Source organism: Sciurus carolinensis, chromosome 19 (assembly GCF_902686445.1).
Source record: "Sciurus carolinensis chromosome 19, mSciCar1.2, whole genome shotgun sequence".
Lineage (NCBI taxonomy): Eukaryota > Metazoa > Chordata > Mammalia > Rodentia > Sciuridae > Sciurus > Sciurus carolinensis.
In genome coordinates, this window is record NC_062231.1 from 22,393,977 (window position 1) to 22,419,375 (window position 25,399).

Sequence of the window (25,399 nt, forward strand, 5' to 3'; positions counted from 1 at the left end):
CCTTCTGCTGGTCTTCTCTTCCTTCTCCACATTGCCCATTTAGTCACAATGCCTGGGGCCATCTTGGATTGTACATACTGAAGACCGCAGAGCCTCTTCCAAACCCACACTCCCACAACCTGCTTATGGTTATATGACATGCGGAACAAATCATCTTCTAAGTCATGGAGCCACCCAGGCTTTGGAGTGTCTGAGTTACAAAACCACTACAATATTAATTAACAGACAAAAGGTAGACACTGGTTGTCAGAAGCACAATGGTGAGTTCTACTTGATGTAGACTTTTAGGATCCCAGAGTGACAGAGGTGATGCTCTCTCCAGAACATTCCATGCAAGAGTGTGTTTTATATAACTGTTAATTAGTAAGTGGCAAAAAAAAAAAAAAACCCTAATGTCATAGGTAGCAAAGATGGAAACTCAGATTATTTAGAAATTAAACATTCGTTTGCCTGTGACAACTTGGAGGGCAATAACATATATACAAAGCTTCTGACCCTAAGAAAAAGGTGAAAAGGTGGGAATACACTTTGTTCATCTCCTGAAATGTTTTACATTTCTTATTAACACATAACAGCTGTACGTATTTATGAAGTTCAGTGTGATGTGTCATTGCATGTCTATAGTGTGTACTGATGAAATCAGAGTAATTAACAATTCCATCTACTCATCAGACCTTGGTGTTTGGAGTTTAAGCCGTTCCTTTCTGATTGCTTATTCATAAAATATATAATAGGTTGTTGAGAACTACCTGTCACTCACTTTGCTATTGTACACTGGAATTTATTACCTCTTACTCCGTCACACATTGTCCAATCTCCCTCCAGCCATTACCCTCTCCTTCCCAGCCTCTTGTAATCACTAGACCACATTCAGATGGGTTTTTAAAAATCCATGTATGAAAGGGAAGATGTGGCATTTGTCCTTCTGTCTCATCACACTGATTTGACCAGGTCACATTGCATACTTGAATCAAATGATCACACTGCACCCTGTAAGTAAGAACAGTTAAAATAATATTAATAAACATACTCCTTCCAGTAAAATAACAGGTAACAACAACAACTACCCCTTATTTTTGAAGAGTATTGGTAGTTACTGACCGAGTGTTATGGTTTGGAGCTGAGGTGTTCCTCAAAAGTTCACGTGTGAGACCATGCAGGAAGGTTCAGAGGAGACATGATCGGGTTCTGAGAGTCTTAACCCAATCAGTGAATAGATCCCTGCTGGGATTAATTGAAGTGGTAGGTGTGGCTGGAGGAGGTGGGAATTGGGGCGTGGCTTTGGGGTATATATTTTGTATTTAGAGAGAGGAGACTTTCTGTCCTTGCTTCCTGATCATGACCTGTATGAGCCACTTCCCTCCGCCACGATGTCCTTCCTTACCTGGAGCCCTGAGCCACGGAGCCGTCCTGCTCTGGACTAAGACCTATGAAACTGTGAGTCCTCAAATAAACTTCTACTCCCCTACCATTGTGCGGGTCGGGTCCTTTTAGTCACAGCAGTAGAAGAAGCTGACTAAAACAATGAGCAATCAGAAACTAGAACATGGAGATCAGGCTGAGCAATTATTAGCTGCTTTGCACAGAGAATAAAATTGTCCAGATAATTGAGGTCCTGCAAGATTTGGAAAAGTTAATGCTTCTAGATGCCAAACAGGAAATAAACTAGAAAAAGGTCTCTGAGGAACAAATATCCATTTAGACTCAGATTTGTAGAAAAGTCCAATTGGGGTAGGGTTTTCCAATTAAAAAAAAAATGACCTCCAGATTGTTATTAGGCAGCTCCTCAGTCATGAATGTATGAGCAGAGCAGGCCAAGGAAGAGTGGCTGAAAGTCACAGGGACTTCTATCTGACAGGTAAGCACCTGGAAGACGGGCACTTGGTATGTTAAAACCTCCCCAAACCTTAATTAGGAAAAACTACCTTTTCCTACTTTTCATTATGTCTTGTAACCGAGTCTCCAGGACTCACCCCCATCACTTAAACTGTGCAACAACCCCAATCACCGGTGATATCCAAAACATCAAGACCCTCACAAAACCCTGTTAAAGGGTAACAGATCAGTTAAGAGGGTGGGAAATTGAGGCAAAGTAGGGTGGGTGGATTTTCTCATAACTCCCGCTCTGTGAGCCCCAGAGCATCCTCTCTTGGAATTGGTCCCTGAAGTTACTATGCTGTCAGTCAAGTCAGAAGGTGAACTTGGGTGGGCTCTGGAAACTTCCCTGGGACTCCCAATAAAACTGAGGGGCAGGAGGGCTGCTCAGCCCTCGCTTGAGAGGGTCCCCCTTGCTTGCACCTTTCCCATCCCTTCTCCTAAACTCAGGCCTGAGCAACATGTCTGAAATCTTTCTGACTTGGTTGCAAGAACTGGGGTGTGAAGGGGGCCTTCACACTGCCCTCTCCCCCGGTTTCCTGGAAGGCCACAGCTCCAGATTGCTGACACTGATTGACAAGAAAGAGTCAGAGCAAAAGAGACAGCAAACAAGTAAGCACACGCGTGTGCACACACACGCACACACACTATGTCTCAGAACAAACTTTGAGCATCACAACATGAAATTGATTGGAAGCCAATGAACTAGATGCCTACAGTGATACCACATTTTCTAAAACCCAGTAGACTAGGCTAAAAAGAAAAAAAAAAAAATAAATGACTGACATCTGGAGGTCGAAGATGAGCTGACCTCACACGGAAGAGGCTGAGCAGCCTCTGAGAGGAGAACTCACTGCGTTACCCACGTCAGATGGGCCAGATATGAGAGTCAATGTGCGGAAAAAACAAAATAAACAAACAAACAAACAAAACCCCCAAAAATAGAACTACAGACAGAATAAAAGAATGTGGAAAACAATAACAATTCTGCTGCCCTTGGCTCCAAGAAAGCAAAATCAAGACCTAAGTAGGAAACTGACCCTCATGGTTGGATATGAGGGGTTTCCCCAAAACCCCGGTGTAAGCTAACGCAGCAGTGTTCAGAGATGAAGTGACTGGGTTATGACAGTGGTAACCTCATCAGTGGATTAATCCACTTGAAGGATTAATACTTTTTTTTTTTGGGGTACTGAAGATTGAACCCAAGGCACGTGACCACTGAGCTATATATATATCCCCAGCCCTTTATTTCTTAATTTATTTGCTTATGTATTTATTTAGAGACAGGGTCTTGCTCAACTGCTTAGGACCTTGCTAAGTTGCCCAGGCTGGTCCCCAAACTAGCAATCCTCCTGCCTCAGCTTCTGGAGTTGGGGGGATTCTAGGCGTGCATCAACAGGTCTGGCAGACATTCAGTTCTTATCATTTTGGTGAGATGAGGAAACTAAGGGGGGATGACCATTCCAAATTTGCCCGTACACTTTTTATAATCTCCTATTTGCCTAAAGTGGAATCTGATGCTACCAGATATGCTATCGCAGCCGTTGTTTCCGCAATCTATACGGGCCATGGCGGATGTCTTTAGTAAGACACTATGATTGTCGTTTACTGTTTTTAAATGTTTTTATTTTTACGGACTGCGTTTTGATTCGCTGTATGCAAATGGGGTGCATCATTTCATTTCTGTGGTTGTGCACGACGTAGATTCACACCATTCTTTTACTGGTCCTCTTGAGAGATCATTTCACATGATTTTTTGTTTGTTTGTTTCTTTGCTTTAGACCACATCAAACTGCAAACAAAGTCCTACCTATTCAAGAAAGGCTGGCCAGCACTCCCACGCTGGATAGAGGAGCCAAGGTATTCAACAGCAGCTCCCGAAATTTCTTTTGACCAGCACTCTGCTCTTAAATCCCAACCTACTAATAACTAGGGTGCTTCCCACCATTACCATCTGTCCCCACTCAGCTTGTACCAGACACGGGCATAAGCCCTCTACTTTGGACTCTTTTATTTCAGCTAATAGGAGTATTATAATCACCCTGACTTGAAACGGGACATCAATTTCCTACCTTCTCCTCCCTCACCTGGCACATCCATCCAATTTCCAAATGACAGATTTCCTACCTCCACAAACGGCTCACATCTTTAACCTTCCTCCTACCCCCGCTGCCTACACCTCAGCTCAGATCCTCATTACTTCCCGGCCTTCCTTTCTTTAATAATCTAGTAATTGGCTTCTGCACTTCCGTCTTTCTCCGTGGCTATCCATCCTACCTACTGCTGCAAGGTGAATCTCCCTAAACGGCATCGCTGATCACAGAATCGCAGGTTCCCCCCATGCAAGAGGATTGAGAGATCAACGGACCCAACCTCCCTTCTTTACATTGCTTAATAAATACACAAAGTGGAGAGAAGCCCTTAATTTGTTTTATTGTCCTCCTAATGCATGGTTAAAAAAATAAACTCAGTGGTATAGAGCAGCATCAAATAAAAAAACAAAACCCTCACTCCTCCTCTCTGCTCCCTTTTACTCCCTGGAAGCAACTGCTGTTTTCATATTTCAGTTTCAGCTTTTTATTCTTCTGGCAGTTATCATTATAACTCCCTATAATGTAGTTATACCTTTCCTTTACAGGTGTCATAACTTTCTGCACAGTATCTATCGACTTCCCACCGTGAAACCTGAGTAAATTAGTGCGCATACCTCTTTTACCTGCCTTTTAACTTTTTTCCTCTTATTGCCTTCTCTTTCCTCTTTTCAAAGCTTAGGTGATGTAAATTCCATTGTGTGACTATAGCATTGCATGGAGCTTATGGGTAAGAATTGGAAAAAAAATAATTTTGCATTCAGAACAACATCATTATGGCTTAGATCTTATATGTGCTCCAAAGACCCACGTTATGGTGTGATTTGTCAGCCTGTGAGACTACTGGGAGGTAGAACCTGGTTGGAGGAGGTTAGATCATTGAGGGTCTGCCTTGGAAGGTGATATTGGAACCCTGGCCCCTTCTTCTTTCTCTCTGGTTCCCGGTCACCCTGAGGTGAGCTGCTCTGCTCTGCCCATCACTTCCTGCCATTTTGTGCTGCTTTGCCACATCCCCCAAAGCAATGGAGCCAGCAGACCATGGACAGCCACCTGAAATCATGAACCAAAATAAGCATCTCCTCCTTGAAGTTGTTTATGTCAGGTGTTTTATCCCACTGACGGAACACTGGCTAGCACGAGTCTGATTATTAAATTATATCACTGCAGTGTATCAATTATATGTAGCATGTAGGATACTGAGAAATCAACACAGGAAAATAAGAACAAGCAAAAAGAAATACAAGAAGAGGGCTGTCACATACAGATGGAGTCTCGGCGTAAATGATGAGTGAGGTCAAGTCCCAAGCACTGAGCTGTGTGTCTGAGCAGGGCTCTGCCACATTTCCCAGTTTCCAAAAGAAGCTATGTACGTGTTGGTGGGATCTTAAGTGGAAGGCAAACAAGGTGAATTCAAGGTCACCAGAACAGATGAAAATTTCAAGGGAGGGAGAATGATGAATGAGCGCAAAGATTAGAAAGACTAAATAAGAAGGGAATCGCGACCCTTTTCACGGGTGACCAGTAGGGCATTGGTTAATGGTGACCTGGGCAGGAGTAGTTCCATGGAATTCCGTGAGGTGGAAGTCAGGTTTTAGTGCCTTGGTGAGAGAGTATGGAGAGAGTAAAACCTGAAAACACAGACGTGTCTTCTGAAAAACTTAGAGAGCTAAGGAAGAGCTTGCTTGATTTCTAGAAAGTCAAATCTAATTTGCTTTTCCTTTATCATTTCCTTATTTCTTTTCTGTTTAGATACACATTCACTATGTTACACGACAGAAATATTCACTTATACTTTCTGCCCCTTCCTTTTATGTTATTTAGAAAGAAGCTTTACAATCCATCTGTTATATATTTTTTAATGTGCTCTCATATACCATGGGCTGAAGCTCTGTGTCCCCCTAAGTTTGGATGTGAAGTTCCGATACCCAAGGGGATGCCATCTGGAGGGTCTTTGGAAGGCAGTTATAGCCTGAGGGTGGAACCCTCGTGAAGGTGATGGGGTCCCTGATTAATAGGCCCCAGGGGCTCATTTTCTTCTTTTGCTGGATGAGGTTACAACTAAGAGAAGCCTGAGCAGGAAGCCCTGAATCTTCCAGAGCTTCCATCTAGAACTTCCCAGACTCCAGAACAGTGAGAAACAGATTTCCATTGTTTTGAAGACAACCGACCCGTGTTACGTTGTTACAGCAACTGCAGCAGACTAAGACGTTTTATCAGTCTGTAACCTGAACCATTTACAGTCAGTGGTAGCAATAATTTGCCTCCCTTCTGCAAGTAGGAATGTCATTCTACCATATAAACCATTTTTATTTTGAGGGAACTATTTTTCAATTTTCTTTTCAGTTTCCTTAATCCTATTCTCTGAGTCAATACCAACCCATTAGATCCTAATATTTGGTGACCATTTTTCATGAGAAAGGTCAAGGAAACAAGCATTATTTGTTGAGATCTTTGAATCCTGTTTGTTTATTTGCACGGTGAGATACACTTACTATGTGAAAGTTGAACCACTATTTCTGGTTCAAGCTCTCTGGTACTCCTGTATTATCACTTTCAGTCTTCTGTCTTTTCCTTCTGTGTCAGGAAATCATCTCACAATCTTCTAATAATCACATTTCTGGCTATGACAGTTCAACCACTTACTGGGAACAGCTAGTGGCTTTTTGGTTTTCTTATAATTTTTCTTATCTCACTCAGCAAAATACACCTTGAAACTATCTTACCATTATCTACAATCTCTTTTTGTTACTTCATACTTCATTAACATCTGTTTAGAACACAAAGCTCATTTCTAGACATTTTCCTCTCTGAGAAATACATTTTCCTCTAAATAATGGGTACAGAACTAACCACTTTTCTATTAATCTCTTTTCTACTGCCAGATCACTTTTGTTGATACACAACTGACACATAATAATCGTACACATTCATTGCACCTGGTCTGATGTTTTGACATACGTATATGTTGTGCAATCATCAAATTAGGGTGTTCAGCATAACCATTGCCTTATATATTTATTGCTTCTCTTGTGTGATATGAGGACAGTCAAATTCTTTGCTTCTACCTTGATACTGGTCTTTTTAAATGTCATCCATTGCTTTCCTTAGGTCTTCTTTTTTAAGCGTCTCCATATCTACCTCAGAGGAGGAGGTCATCTACAGCGTCTTATTTAACCTAAACAAGGCAGAGTGGAGTCTTGGTGGCCTCACTCCCCAGGGCTGCTGCTACATCTGCTTTCCAACTGGGGCTGTGAAGAGTTTAGACAGCCTGGAACCACGCGGCGAGAGGAACCGTGGCTCCTCTGACGGGGCTCTGGCTGCTGTTCTGGGGAAGAGAGGTCTGAGGTTCCTCGGCCCTGTGACCACGGAGAAGGAGCTTTATCCCGGGTGAAACTGAAGAGGTGCTTCCGGGGTCTCTTGTGTGAGAATCGTGGAAGGAAAACCGAAGCTTCCCCAGGAGCCCTGCTCTCTGCTCCCTCCTGTGCTTTCCCTCCTGCGCCCAGGCCCTCAACCCAGAACGCACACCCCCCACACCACACGGCCTGCCCTCCGGTCCCGGGACTCTCTCCTCCTGGCGGGTGAAGAGATGTGAAAGAGAGGCCTTGAACAGTCACCAAGCAGCCTCCAGTGCCGAGTCTGCAGCGGAGGTAGAGTCAGGAGGAGAGAGGAACGGACTGCAGAGTCTGAGGGTCTCCTTCCTGGTGGGCGCAAGGCACTGACTGGCTTTGGAGGAAGAACGTTTCTGAGATCTCTAACTTTTTCATGGTGTTATAAAGAAGCTAACTTTGGAGCTCCGTCCCATTTAGTCCTTGCAGACTTTACTTCTCTTCATTCACAAATACTCAGATGGCCCGTTGGTGGCTACCCGGACGGTGCTCCGAGCCTCCCAAGCACACCTTCAAAAGTGTCAAGAACACACCCAGGGCTTCGCCTTCCCTGACCGCACGGCCTTTTCTGAGGCTGCTCCAACTGTCACCTGTATTCCTTTGAAGTCCCCTGCCTGTGTCACATGCTAGAGTCAAGCTGCTTTCATCTCTTCTAGTGTGGCCTTCGTTGTCCAGCTCTGGGTCCTTGTGCATCTCATTCTGACAGGGAGCAGACGGACCTCAACCAGGGAACAGGATGTCCAGGGATTCAGGCTGTGAACCAGGCCCACTGGGCTGACCCGCATGCCGTCATGGCCAGAGCAATTGAACACAGCCCTGCCACGCCGAGGTCAGGGACTGAGGCCTGCCTGAGGAGCTACCGGTGGTCAGAAGGGAAAGGCAGGACAAGCTCACCCAAGTTACTCTGAGAGGGAGAGACGTTGTGACGCTCAGATAGACCAGACTGCAGAACTCGGGGAGACAGGATAACCCCTACCTACCATAGAACCTGCGAGAACGAGTTCCCCAAAGAAGCCATGCATCGAGGGAAAAGGGAGCCACAGCCAACTCAGACTTATAGCACGTCATCATAATAGTAACCATCACCCCACATCAGAACTTTAGCATGTCATCATAATAGTAACAACTACCCCATCTCAGACACTTAGCATGTCATCCTAATAGTAACCATTACCCACCTCAGACCTTTAGCATGTCATCATAATAGTAACCATTACCCACCTCAGACCTTTAGCATGTCATCATAATAGTAACCATTACCACACCTCAGACCTTTAGCATGTCATCATAATAGTAACCATAACCCCACCTCAGACATTTAGCATGTCATCATAATAGTAACCATTACCCACCTCAGACCTTTAGCATGTCATCATAATAGAAACCATTGCCCCACCTCAGACCTTTAGCATGTCATCATAATAGTAACCATTACCCACCTCAGACCTTTAGCATGTCATCATAATAGTAACCATTACCCCACCTCAGATCTTTAGCATGTCATCATAATAGTAACCACTACCCCACCTCAGACCTTTAGCATGTCATTATAATAGTAACCATTACCCCACATCAGACCTTTAGCATGTCATCATAATAGTAACCACTACCCCACCTCAGACCTTTAGCATGTCATCATAATAGAAACCATTGCCCCACCTCAGACCTTTAGCATGTCATCATAATAGTAACCATTACCCCAACTCAGACGTTTAGCATGTCATCATAATAGTAACCATTACCCCACCTCAGACCTTTAGCATGTCATCATAATAGTAACCATAACCCACCTCAGACCTTTAGCATGTCATCATAATAGTAACCATTACCCCACCTCAGACCTTTAGCATGTCATCATAATAGTAACCACTACCCCACCTCAGACCTTTAGCATGTCATCATAATAGTAACCATTACCCACCTCAGACCTTTAGCATGTCATCATAATAGTAACCATTACCCACCTCAGACCTTTAGCATGTCATCATAAAAGAAACCATTGCCCCACCACAGACCTTTAGCATGTCATCATAATAGTAACCATCACCCCACCTCAGAACTTTAGCATGTCATCATAATAGTAACAACTACCCCATCTCAGACACTTAGCATGTCATCCTAATAGTAACCATTACCCACCTCAGACCTTTAGCATGTCATCATAATAGTAACCATTACCCACCTCAGACCTTTAGCATGTCATCATAATAGTAACCATTACCACACCTCAGACCTTTAGCATGTCATCATAATAGTAACCATAACCCCACCTCAGACATTTAGCATGTCATCATAATAGTAACCATTACCCACCTCAGACCTTTAGCATGTCATCATAATAGAAACCATTGCCCCACCTCAGACCTTTAGCATGTCATCATAATAGTAACCATTACCCACCTCAGACCTTTAGCATGTCATCATAATAGTAACCATTACCCACCTCAGACCTTTAGCATGTCATCATAATAGTAACCATTACCCACCTCAGACCTTTAGCATGTCATCATAATAGTAACCATTACCCCACCTCAGATCTTTAGCATGTCATTATAATAGTAACCATTACCCCACCTCAGACCTTTAGCATGTCATTATAATAGTAACCATTACCCCACATCAGACCTTTAGCATGTTATCATAATAGTAACCATTACCCCACCTCAGACCTTTAGCATGTCATCATAATAGTAACCATTACCCACCTCAGACCTTTAGCATGTCATCATAATAGTAACCACTACCCCACCTCAGACCTTTAGCATGTCATCATAATAGTAACCACTACCCCACCTCAGACCTTTAGCATATCATCATAATAGTAACAACTACCCCACCTCAGACCTTTAGCATGTCATCATAATAGAAACCATTACCCCACCTCAGACCTTTAGCATATCATCATAATAGTAACAACTACCCCACCTCAGACCTTTAGCATGTCATCATAATAGAAACCATTGCCCCACCTCAGACCTTTAGCATGTCATCATAATAGTAACCATTACCCCACCTCAGACCTTTAGCATGTCATCATAATAGTAACCATTACCCACCTCAGACCTTTAGCATGTCATCATAATAGAAACCATTGCCCCACCTCAGACCTTTAGCATGTCATCATAATAGTAACCATTACCCCACCTCAGACTTTTAGCATGTCATCATAATAGGAACCATTACCCACCTCAGACCTTTAGCATGTCATCATAATAGTAACCATTACCCCACCTCAGACATTTAGCATGTCATCATAATAGTAACCATTACCCACCTCAGACCTTTAGCATGTCATCATAATAGAAACCATTGCCCCACCTCAGACCTTTAGCATGTCATCATAATAGTAACCACTACCCCACCTCAGACCTTTAGCATGTCATCATAATAGTAACCACTACTCCACCTCAGACCTTTAGCATGTCATCATAATAGTAACCATTACCCCACCTCAGAACTTTAGAATGTCATCATAATAGTAAACATTACCCACCTCAGACCTTTAGCATGTCATCATAATAGTAACCATTACCCACCTCAGAACTTTAGCATGTCATCATAATAGTAACCATTACCCACCTCAGACCTTTAGCATGTCATCATAATAGTAACCATTACCCACCTCAGACCTTTAGCATGTCATCATAATAGTAACCACTACCCCACCTCAGACCTTTAGCATGTCATCATAATAGTAACCACTACCCCACCTCAGACCTTTAGCATGTCATCATAATAGTAACCACTACCCCACCTCAGACCTTTAGCATGTCATCATAATAGAAACCATTGCCCCACCTCAGACCTTCAGCATGTCATCATAATAGTAACCATTACCCACCTCAGACCTTTAGCATGTCATCATAATAGAAACCATTGCCCCACCTCAGACTTTTAGCATGTCATCATAATAGTAACCATTACCCCACCTCAGACCTTTAGCATGTCATCATAATAGGAACCATTACCCACCTCAGACCTTTAGCATGTCATCATAATAGTAACCATTACCCCACCTCAGACATTTAGCATGTCATCATAATAGTAACCATTACCCACCTCAGACCTTTAGCATGTCATCATAATAGTAACCATCACCCCACCTCAGACCTTTAGTATGTCATCATAATAGTAACCATTACCCCACCTCAGACCTTTAGCATGTCATTATAATAGTAACCATTACCCCACCTCAGACCTTTAGCATGTCATCATAATAGTAACCATTCCCCCACCTCAGACCTTTAGCATGTCATCATAATAGAAACCATTGCCCCACCTCAGACCTTTAGCATGTCATCATAATAGTAACCACTACCCCACCTCAGACCTTTAGCATGTCATCATAATAGTAACCATTACCCCACCTCAGAACTTTAGAATGTCATCATAATAGTAAACATTACCCACCTCAGACCTTTAGCATGTCATCATAATAGTAACCATTACCCACCTCAGAACTTTAGCATGTCATCATAATAGTAACCATTACCCACCTCAGACCTTTAGCATGTCATCATAATAGTAACCATTACCCACCTCAGACCTTTAGCATGTCATCATAATAGTAACCACTACCCCACCTCAGACCTTTAGCATGTCATCATAATAGTAACAATTACCCCACCTCAGACCTTTAGCATGTCATCATAATAGTAACCATTACCCACCTCAGACCTTTAGCATGTCATCATAATAGTAACCACTACCCCACCTCAGACCTTTAGCATGTCATCATAATAGTAACAATTACCCCACCTCAGAACTTTAGCATGTCATCATAATAGTAACCATTACCCACCTCAGACCTTTAGCATGTCACCATAATAGAAACCATTGCCCCACCTCAGACCTTTAGCATGTCATCATAATAGTAACCATTACCCCACCTCAGACCTTTAGCATGTCATTATAATAGTAAACATTACCCCACCTCAGACCTTTAGCATGTCATCATAATAGTAACCATTACCCCACCTCAGACCTTTAGCATGTCATATAATAGTAACCATTACCCCACCTCAGTCCTTTATATGTCATCATAATAGTAACCATTACCCACCTCAGACCTTTAGCATGTCATTATAATAGTAACCACTACCCCACCTCAGACCTTTAGCATGTCATCATAATAGTAACCATTACCCACCTCAGACCTTTAGCATGTCATCATAATAGTAACCATTACCCCACCTCAGACCTTTAGCATGTCATCATAATAGTAACCACTACCCCACCTCAGACCTTTAGCATGTTATCATAATAGTAACCATTACCCACCTCAGACCTTTAGCATGTCATCATAATAGTAACCATTACCCCACCTCAGACCTTTAGCATGTCATCATAATAGTAACCATTACCCACCTCAGACTTTTAGCATGTCATCATAATAGTAACCATTACCCACCTCAGACCTTTAGCATGTCATCATAATATTAACCATTACCCCACCTCAGACCTTTAGCATGTCATCATAATAGTAACCATTACCCACCTCAGACCTTTAGCATGTCATCATAATAGTAACCATTACCCCACCTCAGACCTTTAGCATGTCATCATAATAGTAACCATTCCCCACCTCAGACCTTTAGCATGTTATCATAATAATAACCATTACCCCACCTCAGACCTTTAGCATGTCATCATAATAGTAACTATAACCCCACCTCAGACCTTTAGCATGTCATCATAATAGTAACCATTACCACACCTCAGACTTTTAGCATGTCATCATAATAGTAACCATTACCCCACCTCAGACCTTTAGCATGTCATCATAATAGTAACAATTACCCACCTCAGACCTTTAGCATGTCATCATAATAGAAACCATTACCACACATCAGACCTTTAGCATGTCATCATAATAGTAACCATTACCCCACCTCAGACCTTTAGCATGTCATCATAATAGTAACCACTACCCCATCTCAGACCTTTAGCATGTCATCATAATAGTAACCATTACCCACCTCAGACCTTTAGCATGTCATCATAATAGTAACCACTACCCCACCTCAGACCTTTAGCATGTTATCATAATAGTAACCATTACCCCACCTCAGAATTTTAGCATGTCATTATAATAGTAACCATTACCCCACTCAGACCTTTAGCATGTCATCATAATAGTAACCATTACCCCACCTCAGACCTTTAGCATGTCATCATAATAGTAACCACTACCCCACCTCAGAACTTTAGCATGTTATCATAATAGTAACCATTACCCACCTCAGACCTTTAGCATGTCATCATAATAGTAACCATTACCCACCTAAGACATTTAGCATGTCATTATAATAATAACCATTACCCCACTCAGACCTTTAGCATGTCATCATAATAGTAACCATTACCCCACCTCAGAACTTCAGCATGTCATCATAATAGTAACCATTACCCACCTCAGACCTTTAGCATGTCATCATAATAGTAACCATTACCCCACCTCAGACCTTTAGCATGTCATCATAATAGTAACCATTACCCACCTCAGACCTTTAGCATGTCATCATAATAGTAACCATTACCCACCTCAGACCTTTAGCATGTCATCATAATAGTAACCATTACCCCACCTCAGACCTTTAGCATGTCATCATAATAGTAACCATTACCCCACCTCAGACCTTTAGCATGTCATCATAATAGTAACCATTACCCACCTCAGACCTTTAGCATGTCATTATAATAGTAACCATTACCCACCTCAGACCTTTAGCATGTCATCATAATAGTAACCATTACCCCACCTCAGACCTTTAGCATGTCATCATAATAGTAACCATTACCCACTTCAGACCTTTAGCATGTCATTATAATAGTAACCATTACCCACATCAGACCTTTAGCATGTCATCATAATAGTAACCATTACCCCACCTCAGACCTTTAGCATGTCATCATAATAGTAACCATTACCCCACCTCAGACCTTTAGCATGTCATCATAATAGTAACCATTACCCACCTCAGACTTTAGCATGTCATTATAATAGTAACCATTACCCCACTCAGACCTTTAGCATGTCATCATAATAGTAACCAATACCCCACCTCAGACCTTTAGCATGTCATCATAATAGTAACCACTACCCCATCTCAGACCTTTAGCATGTCATCATAATAGTAACCATTACCCCACCTCAGACCTTTAGCATGTCATTATAATAGTAACCATTACCCCACTCAGACCTTTAGCATGTCATCATAATAGTAACCATTACCCCACCTCAGAACTTTAGCATGTCATCATAATAGTAACCACTACCCCACCTCAGACCTTTAGCATGTCATCATAATAGTAACCATTACCCCACCTCAGACTTTTAGCATGTCACCATAATAGTAACCACTACCCCACCTCAGACCTTTAGCATATCATCATAATAGTAACAACTACCCCACCTCAGACCTTTAGCATGTCATCATAATAGTAACCATTACCCAGCTCAGACCTTTAGCATGTCATCATAATAGTAACCATTACCCACCTCAGACCTTTAGCATGTCATTATAATAGTAACCATTACCCACCTCAGACCTTTAGCATGTCATTATAATAGTAACCATTACCCACCTCAGACCTTTAGCATGTCATCATAATAGTAACCATTACCCACCTCAGACCTTTAGCATGTCATCATAATAGTAACCATTACCCACTTCAGACCTTTAGCATGTCATCATAATAGTAACCACTACCCCACCTCAGACCTTTAGCATGTCATCATAATAGTAACCATTACCCAGCTCAGACCTTTAGCATGTCATCATAATAGTAACCACTACCCACCTCAGACTTTTAGCATGTCATCATAATAGTAACAATTACCCCACCTCAGACCTTTAGCATGTCATCATAATAGTAACCATTACCTCCCCTCAGACCGTTAGCATATCATCATAATAGTAACCATTACCCCACCTCAGACTTTTAGCATGTCACCATAATAGTAACCACTACCCCACCTCAGACCTTTAGCATATCATCATAATAGTAACCACTACCCCACCTCAGACCTTTAGCATGTCATCATAATATTAACCATTACGCCAGCTCAGACCTTTAGCATGTCATCATAATAGTAACCATTACCCACCTCAGACCTTTAGCATGTCATCATAATAGTAACCATTACCCCACATCAGACCTTTAGCATGTCATCATAATAGTAACCATTACCCCACCTCAGACCTTTAGCATGTCATCATAATAGTAACCATTATCCCACCTCAGACCTTTAGCATGTCATCAAAATAGTAACCACTACCCCACCTCAGACCTTTAGCATGTCATCATAATAGTAACCACTAACCCACCTCAGACCTTTAGCTTATCATCAAAATACTAACCATTACCCCACCTCAGACCTTTAGCATGTCATCATAATAGTAACCATTACCTCACTTACACCTTTAGCATGTCATCATAATAGTAACCATTACTCTAACTCAGACCTTTAGCATGTCATCATAATAGTAACCATTACCCACCTCAGACCTTTAGCACGTCATCATAATAGTAACAATTACCCCATCTCGGACCTTTAGCATGTCATCATAATAGTAACCATTACCCCACCTCAGACCTTTAGCATATCATCATAATAGTAACCACTACCCCACCTCAGACCTTTAGCATGTCATCATAATAGTTAGCATTACCCCACCTCAGAACTTTAGCATGTCATCATAATAGTAACCATTACTCCACATCAGACCTTTAGCATGTCATCATAATAGTAACCACTACCCCACCTCAGACCTTTAGGATGTCATCATAATAATAACCATTACCCACCTCAGACCTTTAGCATGTCATCATAATAGTAACCATTACCTCACTACCACCTTTAGCATGTCATCATAATAGTAACCATTACCCCACCTCAGACCTTTAGCATGTCATCATAATAGTAACCATTACCCAGCTCAGACCTTTAGCATGTTATCATAATAGTAACCATTACCCCACCTCAGACCTTTAGCATGTCATCATAATATTAACCATTACGCCAGCTCAGACCTTTAGTATGTCATCATAATAGTAACCATTACCCAGCTCAGACCTTTAGCATGTCATCATAATAGTAATCATTACCCCACCTCAGACCTTTAGCATGTCATCATAATAGTAACCATTACCCTGCTCAGACCTTTAGCATGTTATCATAATAGTAACCATTACCCCACCTCAGACCTTTAGCATGTCATCATAATATTAACCATTACGCCAGCTCAGACCTTTAGCATGTCATTATAATAGTAACCACTACCCCACCTCAGACTTTAGTATGTCATCATAATAGTAACCATTACCCCACCTCAGACCTTTAGCATGTCATTATAATAGTAACCATTACCTCACTTACACCTTTAGCATGTCATCATAATAGTAACCATTACCCAGCTCAGACCTTTATCATGTCATCATAATAGTAACCATTACCCCACCTCAGACTTTAAGCATGTCATCATAATAGTAACCATAACCCCACCTCAGACTTTTAGCATGTCATCATAATAGTAACCATTACCCACCTCAGACCTTTAGCATGTCATCATAATAGTAACCATTACCTCACTTACACATTTAGCATGTCATCATAATAGTAACCACTACCCCACCTCAGACCTTTAGCATGTCATCATAATAGTAACCATTACCTCACCTCAGACCTTTAGCATGTCATCATAATAGTAACCATTACCTCACTTACACCTTTAGCATGTCATCATAATAGTAAACATTACCCGTCCTCAGACCTTTAGGATGTCATCATAATAGTAACCATCACCCCACCTCAGACCTTTAGCATGTCATCATAATAGTAACCATCACCCCTCCTCAGACCTTTAGCATGTCATCATAATAGTAACCACTACCCCACCTCAGACCTTTAGCATGTCATCATAACAGTAACCACTACCCCACCTCAGACCTTTAGCATGTCATCATAATAGTAACCATTACCCACCTCAGACCTTTAGCATGTCATCATAATAGTAACCATTACCCCACCTCAGACCTTTAGCATGTCATCATAATAGTAACCACTACCCCACCTCAGACCTTTAGCATGTTATCATAATAGTAACCATTACCCACCTCAGACCTTTAGCATGTCATTATAATAGTAACCATTACCCACCTCAGACTTTTAGCATGTCATCATAATAGTAACCATAACCCCACCTCAGACCTTTAGCATGTGATCATAATAGTAACCACTACCCCACCTCAGACCTTTAGCATGTTATCATAATAGTAACCATTACCCACCTCAGACCTTTAGCATGTCATCATAATAGTAACCATTACCCACCTCAGACCTTTAGCGTGTCATTATAATAGTAACCATTACCCACCTCAGACCTTTAGCGTGTCATCATAATAGTAACCACTACCCCACCTTAGATCTTTAGCATGTCATCATAATAGTAACCATTACCCCACCTCAGACCTTTAGAATGTCATCATAATAGTAACCATTACCCCACCTCAGACATTTAGCATGTCATCATAATAGTAACCACTACCCCACCTCAGACCTTTAGCATGTCATCATAATAGTAACCATTACCCCACCTCAGACCTTTAGCATGTCATCATAATAGTAACCACTACCCCACCTCAGACCTTTAGCATGTTATCATAATAGTAACCATTACCCACCTCAGACCTTTAGCATGTCATTATAATAGTAACCATTACCCACCTCAGACTTTTAGCATGTCATCATAATAGTAACCATAACCCCACCTCAGACCTTTAGCATGTGATCATAATAGTAACCACTACCCCACCTCAGACCTTTAGCATGTTATCATAATAGTAACCATTACCCACCTCAGACCTTTAGCATGTCATTATAATAGTAACCATTACCCACCTCAGACCTTTAGCGTGTCATCATAATAGTAACCACTACCCCACCTTAGATCTTTAGCATGTCATCATAATAGTAACCATTACCCCACCTCAGACCTTTAGAATGTCATCATAATAGTAACCATTACCCCACCTCAGACATTTAGAATGTCATCATAATAGTAACCACTACCCCACCTCAGACCTTTAGCATGTCATTATAATAGTAACCATTACCCACCTCAGACCTTTAGCGTGTCATCATAATAGTAACCACTACCCCACCTTAGATCTTTAGCATGTCATCATAATAGTAACCATTACCCCACCTCAGACCTTTAGAATGTCATCATAATAGTAACCATTACCCCACCTCAGACATTTAGCATGTCAACATAATAGTAACCATCACCCCACCTCAGATCTTTAGCATGTCATCATAATAGTAACCATAACCCCACCTCAGACCTTTAGCATGTCATCATAATAGTAACCATAACCCCACCTCAGACCTTTAGCATGTCATCATAATAGTAACCATTACCCACCTCAGACCTTTAGCATGTCATTATAATAGTAACCATTACCCACCTCAGACCTTTAGCATGTCATCATAATAGTAACCATAACCCCACCTCAGACCTTTAGCATGTCATCATTATATTAACCATTACCACACCTCAGACCTTTAGCATGTCATCATAATAGTAACCATAACCCCACCTCAGACCTTTAGCATGTCATCATAATAGTAACCATTACCACACCTCAGACCTTTAGCATGTCATCATAATAGTAACCATTACCCCACCTCAGACCTTTAGTATGTCATCATAATAGTAACCATTACCCCACCTCAGACCTTTAGCATGTCATCATAATAGTAACCATTACCACACCTCAGACCTTTAGCATGTCATCATAATAGTAACCATTACCCCACCTCAGACCTTTAGCATGTCATCATAATAGTAACCACTACCCCATCTCAGACCTTTAGCATGTCATCATAATAGTAACCATTACCCACCGGAGACCTTTGGCATGTCATCATAATAGTAACCATTACCCACCTCAGACCTTCAGCATGTCATTATAATAGGAACCATACCCACCTCAGACTTTAGAATGTCATCATAATAGTAACCACTACCCACCTCAGACCTAGCAGGTCTCTATAGTAACCATTACCCACCTCAGACCTTTAGCATGTCCTCATAATGTAACCATAACCACATCTCAGACCCTTTAGCAGTCATATAATGTAACCAATCCCACCGCAGACGTTAGAATGTCATCATAAAAGAACATACCCACTCAGACTTTAGCATTGTCATATAATAGTAACACTACCCACCTCAGACCTTTAGCATGTCATCATAATAGTAACCATTACCCACCTCAGACCTTTAGCATGTCATCATAATAGTAACCATTACCCACCTCAGACCTTTAGCATGTCATCATAATAGTAACCATTACCCCACCTCAGACCTTTAGCATGTCATCATAATAGTAACCATTACCCCACCTCAGTCCTTTATATGTCATCATAATAGTAACCATTACCCCACCTCAGACCTTTAGCATGTCATATAATAGTAACCACTACCCCACCTCAGACATTTAGCATGTCCTCATAATAGTAACCATTACCCCACCTCAGTCCTTTATATGTCATCATAATAGTAACCATTACCCCACCTCAGACCTTTAGCATGTCATATAATAGTAACCACTACCCCACCTCAGACCTTTAGCATGTCATCATAATAGTAACCATTACCCCACCTCAGTCCTTTATATGTCATCATAATAGTAACCATTACCCCACCTCAGACCTTTAGCATGTTATCATAATAGTAACCATTACCCACCTCAGACCTTTAGCATGTCATCATAAGAGTAACCATTACCCCACCTCAGACCTTTAGCATGTCATCATAATAGTAACCACTACTCCACCTCAGACCTTTAGCATGTCATCATAATAGTAACCATTACCCCACCTCAGACCTTTAGCATGTCATCATAATAGTAACCATTACCCCACCTCAGACCTTTAGCATGTCATCATAATAGTAACCACTACTCCACCTCAGACCTTTAGCATGTCATCATAATAGTAACCATTACCCCACCTCAGATCTTTAGCATGTCATCATAATAGTAACCATTACCCCACCTCAGACCTTTAGCATGTCATCATAATAGTAACCATTACCCCACCTCAGACCTTTAGCATGTCATCATAATAGTAACCACTACTCCACCTCAGACCTTTAGCATGTCTTCATAATAGTAACCACTACCCCACCTCAGACCTTTATCATGTCATCATAATAGTAACCATTACCCTAACCTCAGACCTTTTAGCATGTCATCATAATAGTAACCATTACCCCACCTCAGACCTTTAGCATGTCATCATAATAGTAACCATTACCCCACCTCAGACCTTTAGCATGTCATCATAATAGTAACCATTACCCCACCTCAGACCTTTAGCATGTTATCATAATAGTAACCATTACCTAACCTCAGACTTTAGCATGTCATCATAATAGTAACCATTACCCCACCTCAGACCTTTAGCATGTCATCATAATAGTAACCATTACCCCACCTCAGACCTTTAGCATGTCATCATAATAGTAACCATTACCTCACCTCAGACCTTTAGCATGTCATCATAATAGTAACCATTACCCCACCTCAGACCTTTAGCATGTCATCATAATAGTAACCATTACCCCACCTCAGACCTTTAGCATGTTATCATAATAGTAACCATTACCTAACCTCAGACCTTTAGCATGTCATCATAATAGTAACCATTACCCCACCTCAGACCTTTAGCATGTCATCATAATAGTAACCATTACCCCACCTCAGACCTTTAGCATGTCATCATAATAGTAACCATTACCTCACCTCAGACCTTTAGCATGTCATCATAATAGTAACCATTACCCCACCTCAGACCTTTAGCATGTCATCATAATAGTAACCACTACCCCACCTCAGACCTTTAGCATGTCATCATAATAGTAAACCATTACCCCACCTCAGACCTTTAGCATGTCATCATAATAGTAACCATTACCTCACCTCAGATCTTTAGCATGTCATCATAATAGTAACCATTACTCCACCTCAGACCTTTAGCATATCTTCATAATAGTAACCATTACCCACCTCAGACCTTTAGCATGTCATCATAATAGTAACCATTACCTCACCTCAGATCTTTAGCATGTCATCATAATAGTAACCATTACTCCACCTCAGACCTTTAGCATATCTTCATAATAGTAACCATTACCCCACCTCAGACCTTTAGCACGTCATCATAATAGTAACCATTACCCCACCTCAGACCTTTAGCATGTCATCATAATAGTAACCACTACCCCACCTCAGACCTTTATCATGTCATCATAATAGTAACCATTACCTCACCTCAGACTTTTAGCATGTCATCATAATAGTAACCATTACCCCACCTCAGACCTTTAGCATGTCATCATAATAGTAACCACTACTCCACCTCAGACCTTTAGCATGTCTTCATAATAGTAACCACTACCCCACCTAAGACCTTTATCATGTCATCATAATAGTAACCATTACCTCACCTCAGACTTTAGCATGTCATCATAATAGTAACCATTACCCCACCTCAGACCTTTAGCATGTCATCATAATAGTAACCATTACCCCACCTCAGACCTTTAGCATGTCATCATAATAGTAACCATTACCCCACCTCAGATCTTTAGCATGTCATCATAATAGTAACCATTACCTCACCTCAGACCTTTAGCATGTCATCATAATAGTAACCATTACCCCACCTCAGACCTTTAGCATGTCATCATAATAGTAACCACTACCCCACCTCAGACCTTTAGCATGTCATCATAATAGTAAACATTACCCCACCTCAGACTTTAGCATGTCATCATAATAGTAACCATTACCCCACCTCAGACCTTTAGCATGTCGTCATAATAGTAACCATTACCCCACGTCAGACCTTTAGCATGTCATCCTAATAGTAACCACTACCCCACCTCAGACCTTGAGCATGTCATCATAATAGTAACCATTAACCCACCTCAGACCTTTAGCATGTTATCATAATAGTAACCATTACCCACCTCAGACCTTTAGCATGTTATCATAATAGTAACCATTACCCACCTCAGACCTTTAGCATGTCATCATAAGAGTAACCATTACCCCACCTCAGACCTTTAGCATGTCATCATAATAGTAACCACTACCCCACCTCAGACCTTTAGCATGTCATCATAATAGTAACCATTACCCACCTCAGACCTTTAGCATGTTATCACAATAGTAACCATTAACCCACCTCAGACCTTTAGCATGTCATCATAATAGTAACCATTACCCCACCTCAGACCTTTAGCATGTCATCATAATAGTAACCACTACCCCACCTCAGACCTTTAGCATGTCATCATAATAGTAACCACTACCCCACCTCAGAACTTTAGCATGTCATTATAATAGTAAACATTACCACACCTCAGACCTTTAGCATGTCATCATAATAGTAACCATTACCCACCTCAGACCTTTAGCATGTCATCATAATAGTAACCATTACCCACCTCAGACCTTTAGCATGTCATCATAGTAGTAAACATTACCCCACCTCAGACCTTTAGCATGTTATCATAATAGTAACCATTACCCCACCTCAGACCTTTAGCATGTCATCATAATAGTAACCATTACCCACCTCAGAACTTTAGCATGTCATCATAGTAGTAAACATTACCCCACCTCAGACCTTTAGCATGTTATCATAATAGTAACCATTTCCCACCTCAGACCTTGAGCATGTCATCATAATAGTAACCATTAACCCACCTCAGATCTTTAGCATGTCATCATAATAGTAACCATTACCCCCCCTCAGACCTTTAGCATGTCATTATAATAGTAACCATTACCCCACCTCAGACCTTTAGCATGTCCTCATAATAGTAACCACTACCCCACCTCAGACATTTAGCATGTCCTCATAATAGTAACCATTACCCCACCTCAGTCCTTTATATGTCATCATAATAGTAACCATTACCCCACCTCAGACCTTTAGCATGTCATATAATAGTAACCACTACCCCACCTCAGACCTTTAGCATGTCATCATAATAGTAACCATTACCCCACCTCAGTCCTTTATATGTCATCATAATAGTAATCATTACCCCACCTCAGACCTTTAGCATGTCATCATAATAGTAACCATTATCCAGCTCAGACCTTTAGCATGTCATCATAATAGTAACCATTACCCCACCTCAGACCTTTAGCATGTCATCATAATAGTAACCACTACTCCACCTCAGACCTTTAGCATGTCATCATAATAGTAACCATTACCCCACCTCAGACCTTTAGCATGTCATCATAATAGTAACCATTACCCCACCTCAGACCTTTAGCATGTCATCATAATAGTAACCACTACTCCACCTCAGACCTTTAGCATGTCATCATAATAGTAACCATTACCCCACCTCAGATCTTTAGCATGTCATCATAATAGTAACCATTACCCCACCTCAGACCTTTAGCATGTCATCATAATAGTAACCATTACCCCACCTCAGACCTTTAGCATGTCATCATAATAGTAACCACTACTCCACCTCAGACCTTTAGCATGTCTTCATAATAGTAACCACTACCCCACCTCAGACCTTTATCATGTCATCATAATAGTAACCATTACCTAACCTCAGACTTTAGCATGTCATCATAATAGTAACCATTACCCCACCTCAGACCTTTAGCATGTCATCATAATAGTAACCATTACCCCACCTCAGACCTTTAGCATGTCATCATAATAGTAACCATTACCTCACCTCAGACCTTTAGCATGTCATCATAATAGTAACCATTACCCCACCTCAGACCTTTAGCATGTCATCATAATAGTAACCATTAACCACCTCAGACCTTTAGCATGTCATCATAATAGTAACCATTACCCACCTCAGACCTTTAGCATGTTATCACAATAGTAACCATTAACCCACCTCAGACCTTTAGCATGTCATCATAATAGTAACCACTACCCCACCTCAGACCTTTAGCATGTCATCATAATAGTAACCACTACCCCACCTCAGAACTTTAGCATGTCATTATAATAGTAAACATTACCACACCTCAGACCTTTAGCATGTCATCATAATAGTAACCATTACCCACCTCAGACCTTTAGCATGTCATCATAATAGTAACCATTACCCACCTCAGACCTTTAGCATGTCATCATAGTAGTAAACATTACCCCACCTCAGACCTTTTGCATGTTATCATAATAGTAACCATTACCCCACCTCAGACCTTTAGCATGTCATCATAATAGTAACCATTACCCACCTCAGACCTTTAGCATGTCATCATAGTAGTAAACATTACCCCACCTCAGACCTTTAGCATGTTATCATAATAGTAACCATTTCCCACCTCAGACCTTGAGCATGTCATCATAATAGTAACCATTAACCCACCTCAGATCTTTAGCATGTCATCATAATAGTAACCATTACCCCCCCTCAGACCTTTAGCATGTCATTATAATAGTAACCATTACCCCACCTCAGACCTTTAGCATGTCCTCATAATAGTAACCACTACCCCACCTCAGACATTTAGCATGTCCTCATAATAGTAACCATTACCCCACCTCAGTCCTTTATATGTCATCATAATAGTAACCATTACCCCACCTCAGACCTTTAGCATGTCATATAATAGTAACCACTACCCCACCTCAGACCTTTAGCATGTCATCATAATAGTAACCATTACCCCACCTCAGTCCTTTATATGTCATCATAATAGTAATCATTACCCCACCTCAGACCTTTAGCATGTCATCATAATAGTAACCATTACCTCACTTACACCTTTAGCATGTCATCATAATAGTAACCATTACCCCACCTCAGACCTTTAGCATGTCATCATAATAGTAACCATTACCCCACCTCAGACCTTTAGCATGTCATCATAATAGTAACCACTACCCCACCTCAGACCTTTAGCATGTCATCATAATAGTAACCACTACCCCACCTCAGACCTTTAGCATGTCATCATAATAGTAAC